Source organism: Dipteris shenzhenensis, chromosome 23, assembly GCF_047967505.1.
Source record: "Dipteris shenzhenensis isolate YYH24624 ecotype China chromosome 23, Dip_SZ_1.0, whole genome shotgun sequence".
NCBI classification, from domain to species: Eukaryota; Viridiplantae; Streptophyta; class Polypodiopsida; order Gleicheniales; family Dipteridaceae; genus Dipteris; species Dipteris shenzhenensis.
The window spans coordinates 53,700,210-53,706,934 of NC_141618.1; positions in this window are offsets into that span (position 1 = coordinate 53,700,210).

The following is a 6,725-nucleotide window of genomic DNA, read 5'->3' on the forward strand; positions in this document are numbered from 1 at the left end:
CCCAAGAAGTGGTGGGAAAGGTGGTCAATGAAGGTGTAGTGATCTATTTTAAGGGCATGCATACTCTTTGGAAGCTTTCAGCGGTACGTGATTGGAGCGCAAGATGCAAATTTAGGGGGCAATGGAGATATGATTGATACCTTTTTGCATTTGTGAGTAGAGAAATCTATGGTGAAAGAAAGTAGGGGTCAAAGGTGCATACATGTAATTAATTATCAAAGATTTGAGAAAATCTTTAGATCTATGTCCAGTGATGTGCAAAGTCATTTAGAAGTGAACATTTCTATAATAAATGTGAGTTTAGGTTTCTAGAGAATAGTTCTAAGTGGAGAAGTGTATCTCTGCCTGAAGTTGAAAGTGTCAAAAGTTTGAAGTGTATTCAAACTATTGACATAGTGTAAAAGGAGTAGGTATGGGCAAAGGAAAACGCCAGCAAGGACTAAGATGTCATAGGCAAGCCCAGGGATGAGTCTAAGGTATTCCTTGAGAGTGTGTGTGTCATTAAGCTATATGGCAGTAAGGTTGGAAGCCACTTTTTGTAGTCTAGATAAGGAACCATCATTTTCATTCTGAGAGAATTGTAGAAGTTTGACCCATTATTAAGAGAGAGAATAACGAATAAAAGTGGAGTATTTGAGTTAAGTTCTTTGAGATCATGAATTCTAATGAAAAAGAACTCAAATTTTTTAAAGCATTAGAGTACCGCATGTGAGGCTAGGGATGGTAAGGGAAGTGGGCTATTCAAAGATTTTCTTTGGAGAGAAGAGTCCCATGTACATTTTGAAAAAAAATAAAAATAAATCGATTGGTTAAGGAACAGAATTTGGTTTTTTAAAAGGAACAATGATGTGAGTCAAGAGGCCAAGGGACTTGATGATTTAAATATACTGTGTGCGACTATCCAAAGTTGCAAGGGAGGACATGCGTGTACAAAACACAAAAGACCCCTTTCGCATAGTTAAAATTCATTCAATAAAGGAAATGTTTCCTAATGACAAGTACAATTATTTTGGGGTATATAATAAGCAATGGCAAAATAGAACTCTTTTGTAAAAATTGTTTGTTACATATAGGAAAAGAGTTTATAGGCAACAAGGTGACTAGTGAGCTTCATACACAGCATCATCATCAACTTTTAATTAAAGAGGGATGTTTGAATACCTACCAGCATCCTACAAGGAACATGGGTAAAGAACTAGTGTTGACTTAGTTGGGAAGACATGTGTCAGAAACACCCCTAGGCCTCCCTTGTTATCAGAATCACAATAAAAACTTACTCAAATTTGCAAGGTTATGGAAATTTAAGGAAGAAGCAAATCAAGACATAGTAATCTTAAAGGAAGCCCTACCAAGAGCAGGTTCCCTGATCATGATATAGGACTCAGATACAAACCACTCGGTTGACAATGCCTTGGTAAATTTTATGCCAACGAGAGTACCAGCTATTTGTTTAGTGACAGTGGAAAAGGTGCATTGCATGCCGACACATGGCAATTTAAATGTTGTGGGAACATTAATACAAGATAGTCATGTCCGGGAAAGGGCAAGAAGCAAGTTTTTTGAGTGAGTTTAGGAGCGAGTTTTTTCGGGCAACCACAATGTTTTGTTCCACCTATTCCACTTATGACATCTCTCTCTCTCTCTCTCTCTCTCTCTCTCTCTCTCTCTCTCTCTCTCTCTCTCTCTCTCTCTCTCTCACACACACACACACACACACACACACACACACACACACACACACAATTCTTTTTGTCTCTTTTCTCTCTTCGTCGTCCTTGTCCTCATTGCAACCCTCTATCTCTGTCTATGTCTAACTCTATCACATCTCTCTCTACCCCCTCTCTCATGCATGCACTGTTCTCTCTCTCTCTCTCTCTCTCTCTCTCTCTTTCTCTCTCTCTCTCTCACACACACACACAATATTCTTTTTGTCTCTTTTCTCTCTTCGTCCTGCTTGTCCTCATTGCAACCCTCTATCTACATCTATGTCTAACTTTGTCACATCTCTCTCTACCCCCTCTCTCATGCATGCACTACTCTCTCTCTCTCTCTCTCTCTCTCTCTCTCTCTCTCTCATAAACATCCTCAACAAACTTATATGGTACACAATTTGTAAGCACAAATGCCCTATATTTCATTTTTATAGCTTTCCAATTTCATCCACTTGAGGTTCCAATACTCTCTCTCTCTCTCTCTCTCTCTCTCTCTCTCTCTCTCTCTCTCTCTTTCTCTCTTCGTCCTACGTATAGACCCTCTATCTCCCTCTATATGTAACTCTGTCATATCTCTCTCTATCCCCTCTCTCATGCATGCACTGTGGTTCTCTTTCTCTCCCCCCCCCACCTTTTTTACCATGATAATTTGTCTTTTTTTCCCACCATTTTGAGTAAATTTTTCAGCCCAAAAGGGCTTTTAGAGGAGAGTTAGCATGCATAGAATCACACCAGATATAGAATTTCATGAAAGTAACAAGAGAAAAGAGATCATTTTAAGTGTTCTGATCGTTTTGATACGAAACATGACTAAATTTGGATATTTCTAGCAAAAGTTGTGAAATTGTTTTTAGCCCAAATTGGCATCCAGAGGAGGGCACTGGCACGCCCTCCTCTAGATGCCAATTTGGGCTAAGAAAAAGTTATTTGATTTCTCTCTCTCTCTCTCTCTCTCTCCCCCCCACCAACCATGATTTTCCCCACCATTTTGGATAAATTTTTAGCCCAAAAGGGCTTCTTGAGGAGAGCTAGCATGCACAGAATCCCACTAGAGACAAAATTTCATGAAATTAACAAAAGAATGCTCATTTGATGTGTTCCGATCATTTCGATACCAAACATGACTAAATTTGGATATTTCTAGTAAAAGTTGTGAAAATTTTTTTAGCCCAAACTGGCACCAGTGCCCTCCTCTGGATGCCAATTTGGGCTTATTGTTGATTTCTTCTTTTAGTCCCCCCCCCCCCCCCTCTCTCTCTCTCTCTCTCTCTCTCTCTCTCTCTCTCGTGTGTGTGTGTAAGAAGAGAGAGAGGAGCAGGGGACTAAAAAAAGACATCAATGAAATTTTTTAAAGCCCAAATTGGCATCCATAGGAGGGCACTGGTGCCCTCCTTTGGATGCCAATTTGGGGTTTTTCTAAGATTTCTTTTGCAAGAAATATCCAAATTTAGTCATGTTTGGTATCAAAATGATCAAAACACATCAAATGAGCTCATTTCTCTTGTTATTTTCATGAAATTTTGTCTCTAGTGGGATTATGTGCATGCTAGCTCTCATGTAGAAGACATTTTGAGCTAAAACTTTATTGAAAATGGTGGGAAAGAAAGACAAGTTATGATGGTAAAAAAGGAGAGAGGTAGAGAGAGAGAGCGAGAGAGATGGTGGGACCGCAATGTGGGCATGAGAGAGACGGTAGAGAGAGATGTGACATAGCTAAAGATAATCGAAGATAGAGGGTCTATACATAGGACGAAGAGACAAATAAGATAAGATAGAGGGTCTATGCATAGGACGAAGATGTGTGTGTGTGTGTGTGTGTGTGTGAGAGAGAGAGAGAGAGAGAGAGAGAGAGAGAGAGAGAGAGAGAGAGAGCACGAAGAGAGATATATCATAGAGAGGGGGGTTGATAGCATGCGCACACACACACACACACACACACACACACACACACACACACACACACACACACACACATACACACACACACACACACACACTCACACATGCATGCACGCATGCACGCACACACACACACATGTGTCATAAGTGGAATAGGTGGAACAAAACATGTTGGTTGCCCAAAAAAACTCGCTCCAAATCTCGCTCAAAAAACTCACTCCTCGCACAATCATCATGTCCTAGATACGGGTGCTCTACTTTATCATGCATCCATTCGTATGACGGGACATCCGATTTTAGATCCCGTTTGGCTACATTGGATTGGGGATTTCCATCATCATCTCCATTCACTTTTGCAACCTTCTATTGCTTTTGTATCTCCATCACTTACACAACTCTCTTGTTTCCATCGTGGCCACAAGTCTGCTATGCTTTCCACTCTTCTTTGCCATCCCCATCTCTAATTAGCTTCTACATAGTCTTTGTAGCCATAGAGGAGCACAGAGAGAGATCAGATTGATAGAAGAGGCAAAGATCACCTTCTCATCTATCATCCTCCCACTCGTTTGAGAACTTTAAGAATTAAATCCTTAGAGGAATTTCGAGGAGCAATAAGCTCCTAAAGTTTTCATGACTTTCGTGGAAGCAAGTGTGGGATGAAGACTTGGTGGAAGAAATCTTAGATTCATATGACAAAGAAGATCACAGCATCGTGATAGACAACATACAAGTCCGCTTGAGCACAGAATTGCTAGAGCAGGTTTTCCACTTCAAAGCACACGCCCGAACATCTCGCCTTTGCGAAAGATGTGATGCTTGCTTTGATGAGGATAGCTATTCAACTTGACAAGGCTACCTCATCAACAAGGAAATCGATGGACTAAGGGCAAGTTGCATATTTTTATTCGAGTTCATCAACCTTAAGAAGAGCATGGGCTATGCTCCACCATAACAATGTGTCACTCAGTTATTGGCATCATTGGAGAATGAGGTTGCAGTGGAGTGGTTCACCACTTTTAAAAAAGTGTTCGAGTCCCAATTGAAGTTAGCAAGCTGGGGATAGATGCACTACAAGCTTGGCCCTCATCTCTACATGCTACATCACTACCTTACAAGTGGCCAAGTCCAATGGCCCAATGCCCTTCTAGCACTAAGTGGAGTAGGCTCATCATCAAGATTCAAGGATGATGAAACCAATCAGAAGAGCAGGGCCAAGAGTAGGAAGGAAATGGCCAGAGTGATGAGAAAAATGCACAGGAACAAACTCTAGAGGGGAACAACGGTAAGGGCACCTTCAAGGAGAACTTGCAGGATCAAACTTCGGAGGGCAATAGCAACAACTGCACCTTTGAGGAGCAATTCACTTAAGAGAATGCCAATGCAGAAGATAGAAGTGAAATGCCTAGGGAGCAACAAAAAAAGGACATAGGAATCTATCAAGGAAACACCAAGCAGTCTCCACAGACACCTGCTAAGCAGTGGCCCCAGTAGTAGTGTGGTAGTATAGAGACTCTGTCCACAACCCTTGCACTACGTTTGCCTCCTTCTCCTTTACAAGATCTTCCAATTCCATTCTCCCTTGATGCCTTACTTTTGTAGAATAATTACCAAGGTTGGAGTTTCACCAAGTCCAAGTGGTAGATCCTAAGGGAGAATTTGGTGCACATGGTAGCCTCTAGATTACCTAGCCAACCACCATTGGCTCCCTCCCAAGGTTCTAGATCATAATCTAATTCTTCAAACTCGGAATCAAGAGTAGCTGGCTAAGTTTTTTGAAGAGCAAACAGCAAGCTTGAGACAAGCAGAGGCAAATCTACTAGTGGAGAGCAATAGCCTACATGAGCTTGAGACGAGTAGAGGCAAATCTACTAGTGGAGTGCAATAGCCTACAGGAGTAGTTGGATAGTAGGATAGCAGTGCATCATGAGCTACTCCAAAATTACTCCGAGCTGAGCCAAACTCACACCAAGATACAACAAACTTTGGTAATCTTAAGTGGGAAGTGACAGACTAAAAATGGTTGCTTCCAAGTCATAGAATGAGCTTGTGGGTGTTACAAGGGCCAACATCCAATTGCAAAACATGGTGGTCAAGATGTAACAAATAAGTGTCAACCCAAAGCTCATAAGGTAGCCCAAGCCTTAGTCTGGAGATGCTCGAAAAAGAGAACGCCCAACTATGATAAGCAGCTGCTCTGCTGACACGAAAGAACTAAGGGAGGAGAACAGTCTTCTATAGCTGAAGTTAGTGAAATATGCCCAACTTCAATCCTTCATCCATCTCCTCACTCCAAATGAACACCCCGGCAAGCTATCTCAAAGCCACTACAATTCAATAGGACAAGCTAGTGTGCAAGGGCTATTGCAAGCTCTTAGCTAATAGTCAGACAGGTACCTCGCGATCAAAGCCCATCAAAGGATTAGGTACCTCGGGCTCTAAGGCCGTGGATGAAGTAATGGCCCAAGCATTGATCCTACTTGATCCAGTGGGCCTAGTGAAGTACAGAAGCATGGCCATCCAAGCTTGCTACGATTTTACATATGCCACAATACAAGTCACAATTTTGGCAAAAACATGTGACATGGGGATCCAGATATATGACCAGTGTGGGGTAAAATGGGGTAACAAACCCCCATTATGCCCCACAAAATGAAACTTTCATTCCATAGCATTAGTCCGGGATGGGTATATCAATACTTTTTTTTTGTATTTTGCATTGGTCCTTGACCTAATGGAAAAACTTTAAATTTAGATATGGACTCAAATATAGCATAGAATTATCAAGCATATGGTGTAATGAAACAATGTGTGCTACCAGTGTTAACAAAATATAACAATAGTACTTGGGGGCTTGATGATTAAGGCTTGCTAATGAATCTTATCATTCTCCATAGTATCATATATTTGGGCCTACCCCTCCACGTTTTTTTCTACTAATATTTCCCCTGCCTTTTCCCATGAATGTCTATTGGGACACTCAAATTCCCTATGACTCCTTCAAAACATCGTAAGGAAGGACCTTCTTTCTCATATTTCTACCTCATTAGAAATGCATCTTTGGAAACCTTTCCCTTTTTAGGATAATTGTATTCTCATTCCCCTTTTGATTTCCAA